At 42.8% G+C, this 21,216-nt stretch overlaps 18 non-coding genes across 18 annotated transcripts; all 18 read left to right on the plus strand.

Annotated features, from left to right (window-relative positions):
• Positions 1-420: 420 nt before the first annotated feature.
• Positions 421-492, plus strand: trnap-ugg (transfer RNA proline (anticodon UGG)). The gene has a single exon. It is a non-coding gene; the product is annotated as a tRNA-Pro (tRNA).
• A 1,123-nt stretch (positions 493-1,615) lies between these two features.
• On the plus strand, positions 1,616-1,687 carry trnap-ugg (transfer RNA proline (anticodon UGG)). Its single transcript has one exon. It is a non-coding gene; the product is annotated as a tRNA-Pro (tRNA).
• Positions 1,688-2,822: 1,135 nt separating this feature from the next.
• Positions 2,823-2,892, plus strand: trnap-ugg (transfer RNA proline (anticodon UGG)). Its single transcript has one exon. It is a non-coding gene; the product is annotated as a tRNA-Pro (tRNA).
• A 1,128-nt stretch (positions 2,893-4,020) lies between these two features.
• On the plus strand, positions 4,021-4,091 carry trnap-ugg (transfer RNA proline (anticodon UGG)). Its single transcript has one exon. It is a non-coding gene; the product is annotated as a tRNA-Pro (tRNA).
• A 1,135-nt stretch (positions 4,092-5,226) lies between these two features.
• On the plus strand, positions 5,227-5,298 carry trnap-ugg (transfer RNA proline (anticodon UGG)). Its single transcript has one exon. It is a non-coding gene; the product is annotated as a tRNA-Pro (tRNA).
• A 1,129-nt stretch (positions 5,299-6,427) lies between these two features.
• Positions 6,428-6,499, plus strand: trnap-ugg (transfer RNA proline (anticodon UGG)). Its single transcript has one exon. It is a non-coding gene; the product is annotated as a tRNA-Pro (tRNA).
• A 1,135-nt stretch (positions 6,500-7,634) lies between these two features.
• trnap-ugg (transfer RNA proline (anticodon UGG)) lies at positions 7,635-7,706 on the plus strand. Its single transcript has one exon. It is a non-coding gene; the product is annotated as a tRNA-Pro (tRNA).
• Positions 7,707-8,836: 1,130 nt separating this feature from the next.
• On the plus strand, positions 8,837-8,908 carry trnap-ugg (transfer RNA proline (anticodon UGG)). Its single transcript has one exon. It is a non-coding gene; the product is annotated as a tRNA-Pro (tRNA).
• Positions 8,909-10,038: 1,130 nt separating this feature from the next.
• On the plus strand, positions 10,039-10,110 carry trnap-ugg (transfer RNA proline (anticodon UGG)). Its single transcript has one exon. It is a non-coding gene; the product is annotated as a tRNA-Pro (tRNA).
• Positions 10,111-11,238: 1,128 nt separating this feature from the next.
• On the plus strand, positions 11,239-11,310 carry trnap-ugg (transfer RNA proline (anticodon UGG)). The gene has a single exon. It is a non-coding gene; the product is annotated as a tRNA-Pro (tRNA).
• Positions 11,311-12,447: 1,137 nt separating this feature from the next.
• On the plus strand, positions 12,448-12,519 carry trnap-ugg (transfer RNA proline (anticodon UGG)). Its single transcript has one exon. It is a non-coding gene; the product is annotated as a tRNA-Pro (tRNA).
• A 1,130-nt stretch (positions 12,520-13,649) lies between these two features.
• On the plus strand, positions 13,650-13,721 carry trnap-ugg (transfer RNA proline (anticodon UGG)). Its single transcript has one exon. It is a non-coding gene; the product is annotated as a tRNA-Pro (tRNA).
• Positions 13,722-14,857: 1,136 nt separating this feature from the next.
• On the plus strand, positions 14,858-14,929 carry trnap-ugg (transfer RNA proline (anticodon UGG)). The gene has a single exon. It is a non-coding gene; the product is annotated as a tRNA-Pro (tRNA).
• Positions 14,930-16,059: 1,130 nt separating this feature from the next.
• On the plus strand, positions 16,060-16,131 carry trnap-ugg (transfer RNA proline (anticodon UGG)). Its single transcript has one exon. It is a non-coding gene; the product is annotated as a tRNA-Pro (tRNA).
• Positions 16,132-17,267: 1,136 nt separating this feature from the next.
• On the plus strand, positions 17,268-17,339 carry trnap-ugg (transfer RNA proline (anticodon UGG)). Its single transcript has one exon. It is a non-coding gene; the product is annotated as a tRNA-Pro (tRNA).
• Positions 17,340-18,475: 1,136 nt separating this feature from the next.
• Positions 18,476-18,547, plus strand: trnap-ugg (transfer RNA proline (anticodon UGG)). Its single transcript has one exon. It is a non-coding gene; the product is annotated as a tRNA-Pro (tRNA).
• A 1,130-nt stretch (positions 18,548-19,677) lies between these two features.
• On the plus strand, positions 19,678-19,749 carry trnap-ugg (transfer RNA proline (anticodon UGG)). The gene has a single exon. It is a non-coding gene; the product is annotated as a tRNA-Pro (tRNA).
• Positions 19,750-20,876: 1,127 nt separating this feature from the next.
• On the plus strand, positions 20,877-20,948 carry trnap-ugg (transfer RNA proline (anticodon UGG)). The gene has a single exon. It is a non-coding gene; the product is annotated as a tRNA-Pro (tRNA).
• The last annotated feature ends 268 nt before the right edge of the window (positions 20,949-21,216 follow it).

A 21,216-nucleotide genomic window follows, 5' to 3' on the forward strand; every position in this document is an offset into this window, starting at 1 on the left:
CCAACCGTCTCGTTTTGTCCCGCGTGTTCATGGAAACGTAAGCTCACCCACAAGCCTTACCTTAACTTAAAGGGTTGTGTTAATTTTACGAATTCCGTGAAATGATCACAATCTGTTAACCACTGCACTACGTGGTTGCGGCACAGAATGTGTAAAATTCTGTGTGGCCACCAAGGAAAACATGCCAATGTAAAGTCAAAGAGAAATGAGGTACCAAACCCAACCGTTTTTGACTTAAAATTCATTTTAGTAAAAGGTTATGCTTCAAAACTATTCTGTTGTCCAATGTAATCAGAAACCTTAATCTGGCGGGGAGCCATAAAAAGATCCAGTGCCACTACTTGACCATTGCTCTGCAAGTCAATGACTGATCTGAGCTGCATTTCCTCGATGAAAAATTGCTAAAATGCTGTTTTATGTGGCTCGTTGGTCTAGGGGTATGATTCTCGCTTTGGGTGCGAGAGGTCCCGGGTCACAATCCCGGACGAGCCCAAGGATAAGCATGGTTAATATCAAATTCAGCATTGAAAGTCCAGCTATGAAGCAGATCCAACCCGGCGATGGAAATAGGCCTATATGTCCATTTAGAGTAATTGGAAATTATACACTTTCTAATTAAATCCAAAAACCGGACTTTGTTCACAGCAGTCAATTTGTGATTAATCCTTGACTTTGGCCTATTAAGGTTAGTAGGAAGCGAAATTGTAGTAGAGCATGTTGGCGACTTTGCATAGCCCTTTTCAACTACAGTTAACAGAAGAACTGAGAAGAATATGAGGCACAAAGCAGGACATGCCTCATGTGGCTTGTTGATCTAGGGCAGCCTGGTCTCACAGAATTCTGTGAAATGATCAATCTATTAACGCTGCATTACGGGGTGATGGCACGGAATGTGAAATTCTGTGTGGCCACCACGGAAATCAAAGCCAAAGGGATTTCAATGAGAAGATGACGTAGCGTTAGGAGCGACTACGGTAACGAGAAGTATGAAAGGCCAAAATCCGCAAAGGGAGGTAGGTTGGGGTGTTGGACGGGTCAAACAGAAGACCCAGTAGAGGTTGATCGTGTCACGTTTCCTAAGCCCAACCGTAACCATCCTGTTGTTATTTTCCTAAACCCAACCTTCAAGTCGTTGACCCAAGTCCCGTTATTGCTTTTCTAAACCCAACCATTTATTGTTTTTCTAAACCCAACCGTCTCGTTGTTGTCCCGCGTGTCATGGAAACGTAAGCTCACCCACAAGCCTTACCTTAACTTAAAGGGGTTGTGTTAATTTTACGGAATTCCGTGAAATGATCACAATCTGTTAACACTGCACTACGTGGTTGCGGCACAGAATGTGTAAAAATTCTGTGTGGCCACCAAGGAAAACAATGCCAATGTAAAGTCAAAGAGAAATGAGGTACCAAACCCAACCGTTTTTGACTTAAAATTCATTTTTAGTAAAAGGTTATGCTTCAAAACTATTCTGTTGTCCAATGTAATCAGAAACCTTAATCTGGCGGGGGAGCCATAAAAAGATCCAGTGCCAAACTACTTGACCATTGCTCTGCAAGTCAATGACTGATCTGAGCTGCATTTCCTCGATGAAAATTGCTAAAACGCTGTTTTATGTGGCTCGTTGGTCTAGGGGTATGATTCTCGCTTTGGGTGTGAGAGGTCTCGGGTCCAAATCCCGGACGAGCCCAAAGGATAAAGCATGGTTAATATCAAATTCAGCATTGAAAGTCCAGCTATGAAGCAGATCCAACCCGGCGATGGAAAATAGGCCTATATGTCCATTTAGAGTAATTGGAAATTATACACTTTCTAATTAAATCCAAAAACCGAGGACTTTGTTCACAGCAGTCAATTTGTGATTAATCCTTGACTTTGGCCTATTAAGGTTAGTAGGAAGCGAAATTGTAGTAGAGCATGTTGGCGACTTTGCATAGCCCTTTTCAACTATAGTTAACAGAAGAACTGAGAAGAATATGAGGCACAAATGAGCAGGACATGCCTCATGTGGCTTGTTGATCTAGGGCAGCCTGGTCTCACAGAATTCTGTGAAATGATCAAAATCTATTAACGCTGCATTACGGGGTGATGGCACGGAATGTGTGAAATTCTGTGTGGCCACCACGGAAATCAAAGCCAAAGGGATTTCAATGAGAAGATGACGTAGCGTTAGGAGCGACTACGGTAACGAGAAGTATGAAAGGCCAAAAATCCGCAAAGGGAGGTAGGTTGGGGTGTTGGACGGGTCAAACAGAAGACCCAGTAGAGGTTGATCGTGTCACGTTTCCTAAGCCCAACCGTAACCATCCTGTTGTTATTTTCCTAAACCCAACCTTCAAGTCGTTGACCCAAGTCCCGTTATTGTTTTTCTAAACCCAACCATTTATTGTTTTTCTAAACCCAACAGTCTCGTTGTTGTCCCGCGTGTCATGGAAACGTAAGCTCACCCACAAGCCTTACCTTAACTTAAAGGGGTTGTGTTAATTTTACGGAATTCCGTGAAATGATCACAATCTGTTAACACTGCACTACGTGGTTGCGGCACAGAATGTGTAAAAATTCTGTGTGGCCACCAAGGAAAACAATGCCAATGTAAAGTCAAAGAGAAATGAGGTACCAAACCCAACCGTTTTTGACTTAAAATTCATTTTTAGTAAAAGGTTATGCTTCAAAACTATTCTGTTGTCCAATGTAATCAGAAACCTTAATCTGGCGGGGAGCCATAAAAAGATCCAGTGCCAAACTACTTGACCATTGCTCTGCAAGTCAATGACTGATCGGAGCTGTATTTCCTCGATGAAAATTGCTAAAATGCTGTTTTATGTGGCTCGTTGGTCTAGGGTATGATTCTCGCTTTGGGTGCGAGAGGTCCCGGTTCAAATCCCGGACGAGCCCAAAGGATGAAGCATGGTTAATATCAAATTACGCGTTGAAAGTCCAGCTATGAAGCAGATCCAACCCGGCGATGGAAAATAGGCCTATATGTCCATTAGAGTAATTGGAAATTATACACTTTCTAATTAAAACCGAGGACTTTGTTCACAGCAGTCAATTTGTGATTAATCCTTGACTTTGGCCTATTAAGGTTAGTAGGAAGCGAAATTGTAGTAGAGCATGTTGGCGACTTTGCATAGCCCTTTTCAACTACAGTTAACAGAAGAACTGAGAAGAATATGAGGCACAAATGAGCAGGACATGCCTCATGTGGCTTGTTGATCTAGGGCAGCCTGGTCTCACAGAATTCTGTGAAATGATGAAAATCTATTAACGCTGCATTACGGGGTGATGGCACGGAATGTGTGAAATTCTGTGTGGCCACCACGGAAATCAAAGCCAAAGGGATTTCAATGAGAAGATGACGTAGCGTTAGGAGCGACTACGGTAACGAGAAGTATGAAAGGCCAAAAATCCGCAAAGGGAGGTAGGTTGGGGTGTTGGACGGGTCAAACAGAAGACCCAGTAGAGGTTGATCGTGTCACGTTTCCTAAGCCCAACCGTAACCATCCTGTTGTTATTTTCCTAAACCCAACCTTCAAGTCGTTGACCCAAGTCCCGTTATTGCTTTTCTAAACCCAACCATTTATTGTTTTTCTAAACCCAACCGTCTCGTTGTTGTCCCGCGTGTCATGGAAACGTAAGCTCACCCACAAGCCTTACCTTAACTTAAAGGGGTTGTGTTAATTTTACGGAATTCCGTGAAATGATCACAATCTGTTAACACTGCACTACGTGGTTGCGGCACAGAATGTGTAAAAATTCTGTGTGGCCACCAAGGAAAACAATGCCAATGTAAAGTCAAAGAGAAATGAGGTACCAAACCCAACCGTTTTTGACTTAAAATTCATTTTTAGTAAAAGGTTATGCTTCAAAACTATTCTGTTGTCCAATGTAATCAGAAACCTTAATCTGGCGGGGGAGCCATAAAAGATCCAGTGCCAAACTACTTGACCATTGCTCTGCAAGTCAATGACTGATCTGAGCTGCATTTCCTCGATGAAAAATTGCTAAAATGCTGTTTTATGTGGCTCGTTGGTCTAGGGGTATGATTCTCGCTTTGGGTGCGAGAGGTCCCGGTTCAAATCCCGGACGAGCCCAAAGGATAAAGCATGGTTAATATCAAATTCAGCATTGAAAGTCCAGCTATGAAGCAGATCCAACCCGGCGATGGAAAATAGGCCTATATGTCCATTAGAGTAATTGGAAATTATACACTTTCTAATTAAATCCAAAAACCGAGGACTTTGTTCACAGCAGTCAATTTGTGATTAATCCTTGACTTTGGCCTATTAAGGTTAGTAGGAAGCGAAATTGTAGTAGAGCATGTTGGCGACTTTGCATAGCCCTTTTCAACTACAGTTAACAGAAGAACTGAGAAGAATATGAGGCACAAATGAGCAGGACATGCCTCATGTGGCTTGTTGATCTAGGGCAGCCTGGTCTCACAGAATTCTGTGAAATGATCAAAATCTATTAACGCTGCATTACGGGGTGATGGCACGGAATGTGTGAAATTCTGTGTGGCCACCACGGAAATCAAAGCCAAAGGGATTTCAATGAGAAGATGACGTAGCGTTAGGAGCGACTACGGTAACGAGAAGTATGAAAGGCCAAAAATCCGCAAAGGGAGGTAGGTTGGGGTGTTGGACGGGTCAAACAGAAGACCCAGTAGAGGTTGATCGTGTCACGTTTCCTAAGCCCAACCGTAACCATCCTGTTGTTATTTTCCTAAACCCAACCTTCAAGTCGTTGACCCAAGTCCCGTTATTGCTTTTCTAAACCCAACCATTTATTGTTTTTCTAAACCCAACCGTCTCGTTGTTGTCCCGCGTGTCATGGAAACGTAAGCTCACCCACAAGCCTTACCTTAACTTAAAGGGGTTGTGTTAATTTTACGGAATTCCGTGAAATGATCACAATCTGTTAACACTGCACTACGTGGTTGCGGCACAGAATGTGTAAAAATTCTGTGTGGCCACCAAGGAAAACAATGCCAATGTAAAGTCAAAGAGAAATGAGGTACCAAACCCAACCGTTTTTGACTTAAAATTCATTTTTAGTAAAAGGTTATGCTTCAAAACTATTCTGTTGTCCAATGTAATCAGAAACCTTAATCTGGCGGGGAGCCATAAAAAGATCCAGTGCCAAACTACTTGACCATTGCTCTGCAAGTCAATGACTGATCGGAGCTGTATTTCCTCGATGAAAAATTGCTAAAATGCTGTTTTATGTGGCTCGTTGGTCTAGGGGTATGATTCTCGCTTTGGGTGCGAGAGGTCCCGGGTTCAAATCCCGGACGAGCCCAAAGGATGAAGCATGGTTAATATCAAATTCGCATTGAAAGTCCAGCTATGAAGCAGATCCAACCCGGCGATGGAAAATAGGCCTATATGTCCATTTAGAGTAATTGGAAATTATACACTTTCTAATTAAAACCGAGGACTTTGTTCACAGCAGTCAATTTGTGATTAATCCTTGACTTTGGCCTATTAAGGTTAGTAGGAAGCGAAATTGTAGTAGAGCATGTTGGCGACTTTGCATAGCCCTTTTCAACTACAGTTAACAGAAGAACTGAGAAGAATATGAGGCACAAATGAGCAGGACATGCCTCATGTGGCTTGTTGATCTAGGGCAGCCTGGTCTCACAGAATTCTGTGAAATGATGAAAATCTATTAACGCTGCATTACGGGGTGATGGCACGGAATGTGTGAAATTCTGTGTGGCCACCACGGAAATCAAAGCCAAAGGGATTTCAATGAGAAGATGACGTAGCGTTAGGAGCGACTACGGTAACGAGAAGTATGAAAGGCCAAAAATCCGCAAAGGGAGGTAGGTTGGGGTGTTGGACGGGTCAAACAGAAGACCCAGTAGAGGTTGATCGTGTCACGTTTCCTAAGCCCAACCGTAACCATCCTGTTGTTATTTTCCTAAACCCAACCTTCAAGTCGTTGACCCAAGTCCCGTTATTGCTTTTCTAAACCCAACCATTTATTGTTTTTCTAAACCCAACCGTCTCGTTGTTGTCCCGCGTGTCATGGAAACGTAAGCTCACCCACAAGCCTTACCTTAACTTAAAGGGGTTGTGTTAATTTTACGGAATTCCGTGAAATGATCACAATCTGTTAACACTGCACTACGTGGTTGCGGCACAGAATGTGTAAAAATTCTGTGTGGCCACCAAGGAAAACAATGCCAATGTAAAGTCAAAGAGAAATGAGGTACCAAACCCAACCGTTTTTGACTTAAAATTCATTTTTAGTAAAAGGTTATGCTTCAAAACTATTCTGTTGTCCAATGTAATCAGAAACCTTAATCTGGCGGGGGAGCCATAAAAAGATCCAGTGCCAAACTACTTGACCATTGCTCTGCAAGTCAATGACTGATCGGAGCTGTATTTCCTCGATGAAAAATTGCTAAAATGCTGTTTTATGTGGCTCGTTGGTCTAGGGGTATGATTCTCGCTTTGGGTGCGAGAGGTCCCGGGTTCAAATCCCGGACGAGCCCAAAGGATAAAGCATGGTTAATATCAAATTCAGCATTGAAAGTCCAGCTATGAAGCAGATCCAACCCGGCGATGGAAAATAGGCCTATATGTCCATTTAGAGTAATTGGAAATTATACACTTTCTAATTAAATCCAAAACCGAGGACTTTGTTCACAGCAGTCAATTTGTGATTAATCCTTGACTTTGGCCTATTAAGGTTAGTAGGAAGCGAAATTGTAGTAGAGCATGTTGGCGACTTTGCATAGCCCTTTTCAACTACAGTTAACAGAAGAACTGAGAAGAATATGAGGCACAAATGAGCAGGACATGCCTCATGTGGCTTGTTGATCTAGGGCAGCCTGGTCTCACAGAATTCTGTGAAATGATGAAAATCTATTAACGCTGCATTACGGGGTGATGGCACGGAATGTGTGAAATTCTGTGTGGCCACCACGGAAATCAAAGCCAAAGGGATTTCAATGAGAAGATGACGTAGCGTTAGGAGCGACTACGGTAACGAGAAGTATGAAAGGCCAAAAATCCGCAAAGGGAGGTAGGTTGGGGTGTTGGACGGGTCAAACAGAAGACCCAGTAGAGGTTGATCGTGTCACGTTTCCTAAGCCCAACCGTAACCATCCTGTTGTTATTTTCCTAAACCCAACCTTCAAGTCGTTGACCCAAGTCCCGTTATTGCTTTTCTAAACCCAACCATTTATTGTTTTTCTAAACCCAACCGTCTCGTTGTTGTCCCGCGTGTCATGGAAACGTAAGCTCACCCACAAGCCTTACCTTAACTTAAAGGGGTTGTGTTAATTTTACGGAATTCCGTGAAATGATCACAATCTGTTAACACTGCACTACGTGGTTGCGGCACAGAATGTGTAAAAATTCTGTGTGGCCACCAAGGAAAACAATGCCAATGTAAAGTCAAAGAGAAATGAGGTACCAAACCCAACCGTTTTTGACTTAAAATTCATTTTTAGTAAAAGGTTATGCTTCAAAACTATTCTGTTGTCCAATGTAATCAGAAACCTTAATCTGGCGGGGAGCCATAAAAAGATCCAGTGCCAAACTACTTGACCATTGCTCTGCAAGTCAATGACTGATCGGAGCTGTATTTCCTCGATGAAAAATTGCTAAAATGCTGTTTTATGTGGCTCGTTGGTCTAGGGGTATGATTCTCGCTTTGGGTGCGAGAGGTCCCGGGTTCAAATCCCGGACGAGCCCAAAGGATGAAGCATGGTTAATATCAAATTACGCGTTGAAAGTCCAGCTATGAAGCAGATCCAACCCGGCGATGGAAAATAGGCCTATATGTCCATTTAGAGTAATTGGAAATTATACACTTTCTAATTAAAACCGAGGACTTTGTTCACAGCAGTCAATTTGTGATTAATCCTTGACTTTGGCCTATTAAGGTTAGTAGGAAGCGAAATTGTAGTAGAGCATGTTGGCGACTTTGCATAGCCCTTTTCAACTACAGTTAACAGAAGAACTGAGAAGAATATGAGGCACAAATGAGCAGGACATGCCTCATGTGGCTTGTTGATCTAGGGCAGCCTGGTCTCACAGAATTCTGTGAAATGATGAAAATCTATTAACGCTGCATTACGGGGTGATGGCACGGAATGTGTGAAATTCTGTGTGGCCACCACGGAAATCAAAGCCAAAGGGATTTCAATGAGAAGATGACGTAGCGTTAGGAGCGACTACGGTAACGAGAAGTATGAAAGGCCAAAAATCCGCAAAGGGAGGTAGGTTGGGGTGTTGGACGGGTCAAACAGAAGACCCAGTAGAGGTTGATCGTGTCACGTTTCCTAAGCCCAACCGTAACCATCCTGTTGTTATTTTCCTAAACCCAACCTTCAAGTCGTTGACCCAAGTCCCGTTATTGCTTTTCTAAACCCAACCATTTATTGTTTTTCTAAACCCAACCGTCTCGTTGTTGTCCCGCGTGTCATGGAAACGTAAGCTCACCCACAAGCCTTACCTTAACTTAAAGGGGTTGTGTTAATTTTACGGAATTCCGTGAAATGATCACAATCTGTTAACACTGCACTACGTGGTTGCGGCACAGAATGTGTAAAAATTCTGTGTGGCCACCAAGGAAAACAATGCCAATGTAAAGTCAAAGAGAAATGAGGTACCAAACCCAACCGTTTTTGACTTAAAATTCATTTTTAGTAAAAGGTTATGCTTCAAAACTATTCTGTTGTCCAATGTAATCAGAAACCTTAATCTGGCGGGGGAGCCATAAAAAGATCCAGTGCCAAACTACTTGACCATTGCTCTGCAAGTCAATGACTGATCGGAGCTGTATTTCCTCGATGAAAAATTGCTAAAATGCTGTTTTATGTGGCTCGTTGGTCTAGGGGTATGATTCTCGCTTTGGGTGCGAGAGGTCCCGGGTTCAAATCCCGGACGAGCCCAAAGGATAAAGCATGGTTAATATCAAATTCAGCATTGAAAGTCCAGCTATGAAGCAGATCCAACCCGGCGATGGAAAATAGGCCTATATGTCCATTTAGAGTAATTGGAAATTATACACTTTCTAATTAAAACCGAGGACTTTGTTCACAGCAGTCAATTTGTGATTAATCCTTGACTTTGGCCTATTAAGGTTAGTAGGAAGCGAAATTGTAGTAGAGCATGTTGGCGACTTTGCATAGCCCTTTTCAACTACAGTTAACAGAAGAACTGAGAAGAATATGAGGCACAAATGAGCAGGACATGCCTCATGTGGCTTGTTGATCTAGGGCAGCCTGGTCTCACAGAATTCTGTGAAATGATGAAAATCTATTAACGCTGCATTACGGGGTGATGGCACGGAATGTGTGAAATTCTGTGTGGCCACCACGGAAATCAAAGCCAAAGGGATTTCAATGAGAAGATGACGTAGCGTTAGGAGCGACTACGGTAACGAGAAGTATGAAAGGCCAAAAATCCGCAAAGGGAGGTAGGTTGGGGTGTTGGACGGGTCAAACAGAAGACCCAGTAGAGGTTGATCGTGTCACGTTTCCTAAGCCCAACCGTAACCATCCTGTTGTTATTTTCCTAAACCCAACCTTCAAGTCGTTGACCCAAGTCCCGTTATTGCTTTTCTAAACCCAACCATTTATTGTTTTTCTAAACCCAACCGTCTCGTTGTTGTCCCGCGTGTCATGGAAACGTAAGCTCACCCACAAGCCTTACCTTAACTTAAAGGGGTTGTGTTAATTTTACGGAATTCCGTGAAATGATCACAATCTGTTAACACTGCACTACGTGGTTGCGGCACAGAATGTGTAAAAATTCTGTGTGGCCACCAAGGAAAACAATGCCAATGTAAAGTCAAAGAGAAATGAGGTACCAAACCCAACCGTTTTTGACTTAAAATTCATTTTTAGTAAAAGGTTATGCTTCAAAACTATTCTGTTGTCCAATGTAATCAGAAACCTTAATCTGGCGGGGGAGCCATAAAAAGATCCAGTGCCAAACTACTTGACCATTGCTCTGCAAGTCAATGACTGATCGGAGCTGTATTTCCTCGATGAAAAATTGCTAAAATGCTGTTTTATGTGGCTCGTTGGTCTAGGGGTATGATTCTCGCTTTGGGTGCGAGAGGTCCCGGGTTCAAATCCCGGACGAGCCCAAAGGATAAGCATGGTTAATATCAAATTACGCGTTGAAAGTCCAGCTATGAAGCAGATCCAACCCGGCGATGGAAAATAGGCCTATATGTCCATTTAGAGTAATTGGAAATTATACACTTTCTAATTAAAACCGAGGACTTTGTTCACAGCAGTCAATTTGTGATTAATCCTTGACTTTGGCCTATTAAGGTTAGTAGGAAGCGAAATTGTAGTAGAGCATGTTGGCGACTTTGCATAGCCCTTTTCAACTACAGTTAACAGAAGAACTGAGAAGAATATGAGGCACAAATGAGCAGGACATGCCTCATGTGGCTTGTTGATCTAGGGCAGCCTGGTCTCACAGAATTCTGTGAAATGATGAAAATCTATTAACGCTGCATTACGGGGTGATGGCACGGAATGTGTGAAATTCTGTGTGGCCACCACGGAAATCAAAGCCAAAGGGATTTCAATGAGAAGATGACGTAGCGTTAGGAGCGACTACGGTAACGAGAAGTATGAAAGGCCAAAAATCCGCAAAGGGAGGTAGGTTGGGGTGTTGGACGGGTCAAACAGAAGACCCAGTAGAGGTTGATCGTGTCACGTTTCCTAAGCCCAACCGTAACCATCCTGTTGTTATTTTCCTAAACCCAACCTTCAAGTCGTTGACCCAAGTCCCGTTATTGCTTTTCTAAACCCAACCATTTATTGTTTTTCTAAACCCAACCGTCTCGTTGTTGTCCCGCGTGTCATGGAAACGTAAGCTCACCCACAAGCCTTACCTTAACTTAAAGGGGTTGTGTTAATTTTACGGAATTCCGTGAAATGATCACAATCTGTTAACACTGCGCTACGTGTTTGCGGCACAGATTGTGTAAAAATTCTGTGTGGCCACCAAGGAAAACAATGCCAATGTAAAGTCAAAGAGAAATGAGGTACCAAACCCAACCGTTTTTGACTTAAAATTCATTTTTAGTAAAAGGTTATGCTTCAAAACTATTCTGTTGTCCAATGTAATCAGAAACCTTAATCTGGCGGGGGAGCCATAAAAAGATCCAGTGCCAAACTACTTGACCATTGCTCTGCAAGTCAATGACTGATCGGAGCTGTATTTCCTCGATGAAAATTGCTAAAACGCTGTTTTATGTGGCTCGTTGGTCTAGGGGTATGATTCTCGCTTTGGGTGTGAGAGGTCTCGGGTCCAAATCCCGGACGAGCCCAAAGGATAAAGCATGGTTAATATCAAATTCAGCATTGAAAGTCCAGCTATGAAGCAGATCCAACCCGGCGATGGAAAATAGGCCTATATGTCCATTTAGAGTAATTGGAAATTATACACTTTCTAATTAAATCCAAAAACCGAGGACTTTGTTCACAGCAGTCAATTTGTGATTAATCCTTGACTTTGGCCTATTAAGGTTAGTAGGAAGCGAAATTGTAGTAGAGCATGTTGGCGACTTTGCATAGCCCTTTTCAACTATAGTTAACAGAAGAACTGAGAAGAATATGAGGCACAAATGAGCAGGACATGCCTCATGTGGCTTGTTGATCTAGGGCAGCCTGGTCTCACAGAATTCTGTGAAATGATGAAAATCTATTAACGCTGCATTACGGGGTGATGGCACGGAATGTGTGAAATTCTGTGTGGCCACCACGGAAATCAAAGCCAAAGGGATTTCAATGAGAAGATGACGTAGCGTTAGGAGCGACTACGGTAACGAGAAGTATGAAAGGCCAAAAATCCGCAAAGGGAGGTAGGTTGGGGTGTTGGACGGGTCAAACAGAAGACCCAGTAGAGGTTGATCGTGTCACGTTTCCTAAGCCCAACCGTAACCATCCTGTTGTTATTTTCCTAAACCCAACCTTCAAGTCGTTGACCCAAGTCCCGTTATTGCTTTTCTAAACCCAACCATTTATTGTTTTTCTAAACCCAACCGTCTCGTTGTTGTCCCGCGTGTCATGGAAACGTAAGCTCACCCACAAGCCTTACCTTAACTTAAAGGGGTTGTGTTAATTTTACGGAATTCCGTGAAATGATCACAATCTGTTAACACTGCACTACGTGGTTGCGGCACAGAATGTGTAAAAATTCTGTGTGGCCACCAAGGAAAACAATGCCAATGTAAAGTCAAAGAGAAATGAGGTACCAAACCCAACCGTTTTTGACTTAAAATTCATTTTTAGTAAAAGGTTATGCTTCAAAACTATTCTGTTGTCCAATGTAATCAGAAACCTTAATCTGGCGGGGGAGCCATAAAAAGATCCAGTGCCAAACTACTTGACCATTGCTCTGCAAGTCAATGACTGATCGGAGCTGTATTTCCTCGATGAAAAATTGCTAAAATGCTGTTTTATGTGGCTCGTTGGTCTAGGGGTATGATTCTCGCTTTGGGTGCGAGAGGTCCCGGGTTCAAATCCCGGACGAGCCCAAAGGATGAAGCATGGTTAATATCAAATTACGCGTTGAAAGTCCAGCTATGAAGCAGATCCAACCCGGCGATGGAAAATAGGCCTATATGTCCATTTAGAGTAATTGGAAATTATACACTTTCTAATTAAAACCGAGGACTTTGTTCACAGCAGTCAATTTGTGATTAATCCTTGACTTTGGCCTATTAAGGTTAGTAGGAAGCGAAATTGTAGTAGAGCATGTTGGCGACTTTGCATAGCCCTTTTCAACTACAGTTAACAGAAGAACTGAGAAGAATATGAGGCACAAATGAGCAGGACATGCCTCATGTGGCTTGTTGATCTAGGGCAGCCTGGTCTCACAGAATTCTGTGAAATGATGAAAATCTATTAACGCTGCATTACGGGGTGATGGCACGGAATGTGTGAAATTCTGTGTGGCCACCACGGAAATCAAAGCCAAAGGGATTTCAATGAGAAGATGACGTAGCGTTAGGAGCGACTACGGTAACGAGAAGTATGAAAGGCCAAAAATCCGCAAAGGGAGGTAGGTTGGGGTGTTGGACGGGTCAAACAGAAGACCCAGTAGAGGTTGATCGTGTCACGTTTCCTAAGCCCAACCGTAACCATCCTGTTGTTATTTTCCTAAACCCAACCTTCAAGTCGTTGACCCAAGTCCCGTTATTGCTTTTCTAAACCCAACCATTTATTGTTTTTCTAAACCCAACCGTCTCGTTGTTGTCCCGCGTGTCATGGAAACGTAAGCTCACCCACAAGCCTTACCTTAACTTAAAGGGGTTGTGTTAATTTTACGGAATTCCGTGAAATGATCACAATCTGTTAACACTGCACTACGTGGTTGCGGCACAGAATGTGTAAAAATTCTGTGTGGCCACCAAGGAAAACAATGCCAATGTAAAGTCAAAGAGAAATGAGGTACCAAACCCAACCGTTTTTGACTTAAAATTCATTTTTAGTAAAAGGTTATGCTTCAAAACTATTCTGTTGTCCAATGTAATCAGAAACCTTAATCTGGCGGGGGAGCCATAAAAAGATCCAGTGCCAAACTACTTGACCATTGCTCTGCAAGTCAATGACTGATCGGAGCTGTATTTCCTCGATGAAAAATTGCTAAAATGCTGTTTTATGTGGCTCGTTGGTCTAGGGGTATGATTCTCGCTTTGGGTGCGAGAGGTCCCGGGTTCAAATCCCGGACGAGCCCAAAGGATAAAGCATGGTTAATATCAAATTCAGCATTGAAAGTCCAGCTATGAAGCAGATCCAACCCGGCGATGGAAAATAGGCCTATATGTCCATTTAGAGTAATTGGAAATTATACACTTTCTAATTAAATCCAAAACCGAGGACTTTGTTCACAGCAGTCAATTTGTGATTAATCCTTGACTTTGGCCTATTAAGGTTAGTAGGAAGCGAAATTGTAGTAGAGCATGTTGGCGACTTTGCATAGCCCTTTTCAACTACAGTTAACAGAAGAACTGAGAAGAATATGAGGCACAAATGAGCAGGACATGCCTCATGTGGCTTGTTGATCTAGGGCAGCCTGGTCTCACAGAATTCTGTGAAATGATGAAAATCTATTAACGCTGCATTACGGGGTGATGGCACGGAATGTGTGAAATTCTGTGTGGCCACCACGGAAATCAAAGCCAAAGGGATTTCAATGAGAAGATGACGTAGCGTTAGGAGCGACTACGGTAACGAGAAGTATGAAAGGCCAAAAATCCGCAAAGGGAGGTAGGTTGGGGTGTTGGACGGGTCAAACAGAAGACCCAGTAGAGGTTGATCGTGTCACGTTTCCTAAGCCCAACCGTAACCATCCTGTTGTTATTTTCCTAAACCCAACCTTCAAGTCGTTGACCCAAGTCCCGTTATTGCTTTTCTAAACCCAACCATTTATTGTTTTTCTAAACCCAACCGTCTCGTTGTTGTCCCGCGTGTCATGGAAACGTAAGCTCACCCACAAGCCTTACCTTAACTTAAAGGGGTTGTGTTAATTTTACGGAATTCCGTGAAATGATCACAATCTGTTAACACTGCACTACGTGGTTGCGGCACAGAATGTGTAAAAATTCTGTGTGGCCACCAAGGAAAACAATGCCAATGTAAAGTCAAAGAGAAATGAGGTACCAAACCCAACCGTTTTTGACTTAAAATTCATTTTTAGTAAAAGGTTATGCTTCAAAACTATTCTGTTGTCCAATGTAATCAGAAACCTTAATCTGGCGGGGGAGCCATAAAAAGATCCAGTGCCAAACTACTTGACCATTGCTCTGCAAGTCAATGACTGATCGGAGCTGTATTTCCTCGATGAAAAATTGCTAAAATGCTGTTTTATGTGGCTCGTTGGTCTAGGGGTATGATTCTCGCTTTGGGTGCGAGAGGTCCCGGGTTCAAATCCCGGACGAGCCCAAAGGATGAAGCATGGTTAATATCAAATTACGCGTTGAAAGTCCAGCTATGAAGCAGATCCAACCCGGCGATGGAAAATAGGCCTATATGTCCATTTAGAGTAATTGGAAATTATACACTTTCTAATTAAAACCGAGGACTTTGTTCACAGCAGTCAATTTGTGATTAATCCTTGACTTTGGCCTATTAAGGTTAGTAGGAAGCGAAATTGTAGTAGAGCATGTTGGCGACTTTGCATAGCCCTTTTCAACTACAGTTAACAGAAGAACTGAGAAGAATATGAGGCACAAATGAGCAGGACATGCCTCATGTGGCTTGTTGATCTAGGGCAGCCTGGTCTCACAGAATTCTGTGAAATGATGAAAATCTATTAACGCTGCATTACGGGGTGATGGCACGGAATGTGTGAAATTCTGTGTGGCCACCACGGAAATCAAAGCCAAAGGGATTTCAATGAGAAGATGACGTAGCGTTAGGAGCGACTACGGTAACGAGAAGTATGAAAGGCCAAAAATCCGCAAAGGGAGGTAGGTTGGGGTGTTGGACGGGTCAAACAGAAGACCCAGTAGAGGTTGATCGTGTCACGTTTCCTAAGCCCAACCGTAACCATCCTGTTGTTATTTTCCTAAACCCAACCTTCAAGTCGTTGACCCAAGTCCCGTTATTGCTTTTCTAAACCCAACCATTTATTGTTTTTCTAAACCCAACCGTCTCGTTGTTGTCCCGCGTGTCATGGAAACGTAAGCTCACCCACAAGCCTTACCTTAACTTAAAGGGGTTGTGTTAATTTTACGGAATTCCGTGAAATGATCACAATCTGTTAACACTGCACTACGTGGTTGCGGCACAGAATGTGTAAAAATTCTGTGTGGCCACCAAGGAAAACAATGCCAATGTAAAGTCAAAGAGAAATGAGGTACCAAACCCAACCGTTTTTGACTTAAAATTCATTTTTAGTAAAAGGTTATGCTTCAAAACTATTCTGTTGTCCAATGTAATCAGAAACCTTAATCTGGCGGGGGAGCCATAAAAAGATCCAGTGCCAAACTACTTGACCATTGCTCTGCAAGTCAATGACTGATCGGAGCTGTATTTCCTCGATGAAAAATTGCTAAAATGCTGTTTTATGTGGCTCGTTGGTCTAGGGGTATGATTCTCGCTTTGGGTGCGAGAGGTCCCGGGTTCAAATCCCGGACGAGCCCAAAGGATAAAGCATGGTTAATATCAAATTCAGCATTGAAAGTCCAGCTATGAAGCAGATCCAACCCGGCGATGGAAAATAGGCCTATATGTCCATTTAGAGTAATTGGAAATTATACACTTTCTAATTAAATCCAAAACCGAGGACTTTGTTCACAGCAGTCAATTTGTGATTAATCCTTGACTTTGGCCTATTAAGGTTAGTAGGAAGCGAAATTGTAGTAGAGCATGTTGGCGACTTTGCATAGCCCTTTTCAACTACAGTTAACAGAAGAACTGAGAAGAATATGAGGCACAAATGAGCAGGACATGCCTCATGTGGCTTGTTGATCTAGGGCAGCCTGGTCTCACAGAATTCTGTGAAATGATGAAAATCTATTAACGCTGCATTACGGGGTGATGGCACGGAATGTGTGAAATTCTGTGTGGCCACCACGGAAATCAAAGCCAAAGGGATTTCAATGAGAAGATGACGTAGCGTTAGGAGCGACTACGGTAACGAGAAGTATGAAAGGCCAAAAATCCGCAAAGGGAGGTAGGTTGGGGTGTTGGACGGGTCAAACAGAAGACCCAGTAGAGGTTGATCGTGTCACGTTTCCTAAGCCCAACCGTAACCATCCTGTTGTTATTTTCCTAAACCCAACCTTCAAGTCGTTGACCCAAGTCCCGTTATTGCTTTTCTAAACCCAACCATTTATTGTTTTTCTAAACCCAACCGTCTCGTTGTTGTCCCGCGTGTCATGGAAACGTAAGCTCACCCACAAGCCTTACCTTAACTTAAAGGGGTTGTGTTAATTTTACGGAATTCCGTGAAATGATCACAATCTGTTAACACTGCACTACGTGGTTGCGGCACAGAATGTGTAAAAATTCTGTGTGGCCACCAAGGAAAACAATGCCAATGTAAAGTCAAAGAGAAATGAGGTACCAAACCCAACCGTTTTTGACTTAAAATTCATTTTTAGTAAAAGGTTATGCTTCAAAACTATTCTGTTGTCCAATGTAATCAGAAACCTTAATCTGGCGGGGGAGCCATAAAAAGATCCAGTGCCAAACTACTTGACCATTGCTCTGCAAGTCAATGACTGATCGGAGCTGTATTTCCTCGATGAAAAATTGCTAAAATGCTGTTTTATGTGGCTCGTTGGTCTAGGGGTATGATTCTCGCTTTGGGTGCGAGAGGTCCCGGGTTCAAATCCCGGACGAGCCCAAAGGATAAAGCATGGTTAATATCAAATTCAGCATTGAAAGTCCAGCTATGAAGCAGATCCAACCCGGCGATGGAAAATAGGCCTATATGTCCATTTAGAGTAATTGGAAATTATACACTTTCTAATTAAATCCAAAAACCGAGGACTTTGTTCACAGCAGTCAATTTGTGATTAATCCTTGACTTTGGCCTATTAAGGTTAGTAGGAAGCGAAATTGTAGTAGAGCATGTTGGCGACTTTGCATAGCCCTTTTCAACTACAGTTAACAGAAGAACTGAGAAGAATATGAGGCACAAATGAGCAGGACATGCCTCATGTGGCTTGTTGATCTAGGGCAGCCTGGTCTCACAGAATTCTGTGAAATGATGAAAATCTATTAACGCTGCATTACGGGGTGATGGCACGGAATGTGTGAAATTCTGTGTGGCCACCACGGAAATCAAAGCCAAAGGGATTTCAATGAGAAGATGACGTAGCGTTAGGAGCGACTACGGTAACGAGAAGTATGAAAGGCCAAAAATCCGCAAAGGGAGGTAGGTTGGGGTGTTGGACGGGTCAAACAGAAGACCCAGTAGAGGTTGATCGTGTCACGTTTCCTAAGCCCAACCGTAACCATCCTGTTGTTATTTTCCTAAACCCAACCTTCAAGTCGTTGACCCAAGTCCCGTTATTGCTTTTCTAAACCCAACCATTTATTGTTTTTCTAAACCCAACCGTCTCGTTGTTGTCCCGCGTGTCATGGAAACGTAAGCTCACCCACAAGCCTTACCTTAACTTAAAGGGGTTGTGTTAATTTTACGGAATTCCGTGAAATGATCACAATCTGTTAACACTGCACTACGTGGTTGCGGCACAGAATGTGTAAAAATTCTGTGTGGCCACCAAGGAAAACAATGCCAATGTAAAGTCAAAGAGAAATGAGGTACCAAACCCAACCGTTTTTGACTTAAAATTCATTTTTAGTAAAAGGTTATGCTTCAAAACTATTCTGTTGTCCAATGTAATCAGAAACCTTAATCTGGCGGGGGAGCCATAAAAAGATCCAGTGCCAAACTACTTGACCATTGCTCTGCAAGTCAATGACTGATCGGAGCTGTATTTCCTCGATGAAAATTGCTAAAATGCTGTTTTATGTGGCTCGTTGGTCTAGGGGTATGATTCTCGCTTTGGGTGCGAGAGGTCCCGGGTTCAAATCCCGGACGAGCCCAAAGGATGAAGCATGGTTAATATCAAATTACGCGTTGAAAGTCCAGCTATGAAGCAGATCCAACCCGGCGATGGAAAATAGGCCTATATGTCCATTTAGAGTAATTGGAAATTATACACTTTCTAATTAAAACCGAGGACTTTGTTCACAGCAGTCAATTTGTGATTAATCCTTGACTTTGGCCTATTAAGGTTAGTAGGAAGCGAAATTGTAGTAGAGCATGTTGGCGACTTTGCATAGCCCTTTTCAACTACAGTTAACAGAAGAACTGAGAAGAATATGAGGCACAAATGAGCAGGACATGCCTCATGTGGCTTGTTGATCTAGGGCAGCCTGGTCTCACAGAATTCTGTGAAATGATGAAAATCTATTAACGCTGCATTACGGGGTGATGGCACGGAATGTGTGAAATTCTGTGTGGCCACCACGGAAATCAAAGCCAAAGGGATTTCAATGAGAAGATGACGTAGCGTTAGGAGCGACTACGGTAACGAGAAGTATGAAAGGCCAAAAATCCGCAAAGGGAGGTAGGTTGGGGTGTTGGACGGGTCAAACAGAAGACCCAGTAGAGGTTGATCGTGTCACGTTTCCTAAGCCCAACCGTAACCATCCTGTTGTTATTTTCCTAAACCCAACCTTCAAGTCGTTGACCCAAGTCCCGTTATTGCTTTTCTAAACCCAACCATTTATTGTTTTTCTAAACCCAACCGTCTCGTTGTTGTCCCGCGTGTCATGGAAACGTAAGCTCACCCACAAGCCTTACCTTAACTTAAAGGGGTTGTGTTAATTTTACGGAATTCCGTGAAATGATCACAATCTGTTAACACTGCACTACGTGGTTGCGGCACAGAATGTGTAAAAATTCTGTGTGGCCACCAAGGAAAACAATGCCAATGTAAAGTCAAAGAGAAATGAGGTACCAAACCCAACCGTTTTTGACTTAAAATTCATTTTTAGTAAAAGGTTATGCTTCAAAACTATTCTGTTGTCCAATGTAATCAGAAACCTTAATCTGGCGGGGGAGCCATAAAAAGATCCAGTGCCAAACTACTTGACCATTGCTCTGCAAGTCAATGACTGATCGGAGCTGTATTTCCTCGATGAAAAATTGCTAAAATGCTGTTTTATGTGGCTCGTTGGTCTAGGGGTATGATTCTCGCTTTGGGTGCGAGAGGTCCCGGGTTCAAATCCCGGACGAGCCCAAAGGATAAAGCATGGTTAATATCAAATTCGCATTGAAAGTCCAGCTATGAAGCAGATCCAACCCGGCGATGGAAAATAGGCCTATATGTCCATTTAGAGTAATTGGAAATTATACACTTTCTAATTAAACCGAGGACTTTGTTCACAGCAGTCAATTTGTGATTAATCCTTGACTTTGGCCTATTAAGGTTAGTAGGAAGCGAAATTGTAGTAGAGCATGTTGGCGACTTTGCATAGCCCTTTTCAACTACAGTTAACAGAAGAACTGAGAAGAATATGAGGCACAAATGAGCAGGACATGCCTCATGTGGCTTGTTGATCTAGGGCAGCCTGGTCTCACAGAATTCTGTGAAATGATGAAAATCTATTAACGCTGCATTACGGGGTGATGGCACGGAATGTGTGAAATTCTGTGTGGCCACCACGGAAATCAAAGCCAAAGGGATTTCAATGAGAAGATGACGTAGCGTTAGGAGCGACTACGGTAACGAGAAGTATGAAAGGCCAAAAATCCGCAAAGGGAGGTAGGTTGGGGTGTTGGACGGGTCAAACAGAAGACCCAGTAGAGGTTGATCGTGTCACGTTTCCTAAGCCCAACCGTAACCATCCTGTTGTTATTTTCCTAAACCCAACCTTCAAGTCGTTGACCCAAGTCCCGTTATTGCTTTTCTAAACCCAACCATTTATTGTTTTTCTAAACCCAACCGTCTCGTTGTTGTCCCGCGTGTCATGGAAACGTAAGCTCACCCACAAGCCTTACCTTAACTTAAAGGGGTTGTGTTAATTTTACGGAATTCCGTGAAATGATCACAATCTGTTAACACTGCACTACGTGGTTGCGGCACAGAATGTGTAAAAATTCTGTGTGGCCACCAAGGAAAACAATGCCAATGTAAAGTCAAAGAGAAATGAGGTACCAAACCCAACCGTTTTTGACTTAAAATTCATTTTTAGTAAAAGGTTATGCTTCAAAACTATTCTGTTGTCCAATGTAATCAGAAACCTTAATCTGGCGGGGGAGCCATAAAAAGATCCAGTGCCAAACTACTTGACCATTGCTCTGCAAGTCAATGACTGATCGGAGCTGTATTTCCTCGATGAAAATTGCTAAAATGCTGTTTTATGTGGCTCGTTGGTCTAGGGGTATGATTCTCGCTTTGGGTGCGAGAGGTCCCGGGTTCAAATCCCGGACGAGCCCAAAGGATAAGCATGGTTAATATCAAATTCAGCATTGAAAGTCCAGCTATGAAGCAGATCCAACCCGGCGATGGAAAATAGGCCTATATGTCCATTTAGAGTAATTGGAAATTATACACTTTCTAATTAAATCCAAAACCGAGGACTTTGTTCACAGCAGTCAATTTGTGATTAATCCTTGACTTTGGCCTATTAAGGTTAGTAGGAAGCGAAATTGTAGTAGAGCATGTTGGCGACTTTGCATAGCCCTTTTCAACTACAGTTAACAG

Source organism: Etheostoma spectabile, unplaced genomic scaffold, assembly GCF_008692095.1.
Source record: "Etheostoma spectabile isolate EspeVRDwgs_2016 unplaced genomic scaffold, UIUC_Espe_1.0 scaffold00002645, whole genome shotgun sequence".
Taxonomy (NCBI): Eukaryota; Metazoa; Chordata; class Actinopteri; order Perciformes; family Percidae; genus Etheostoma; species Etheostoma spectabile.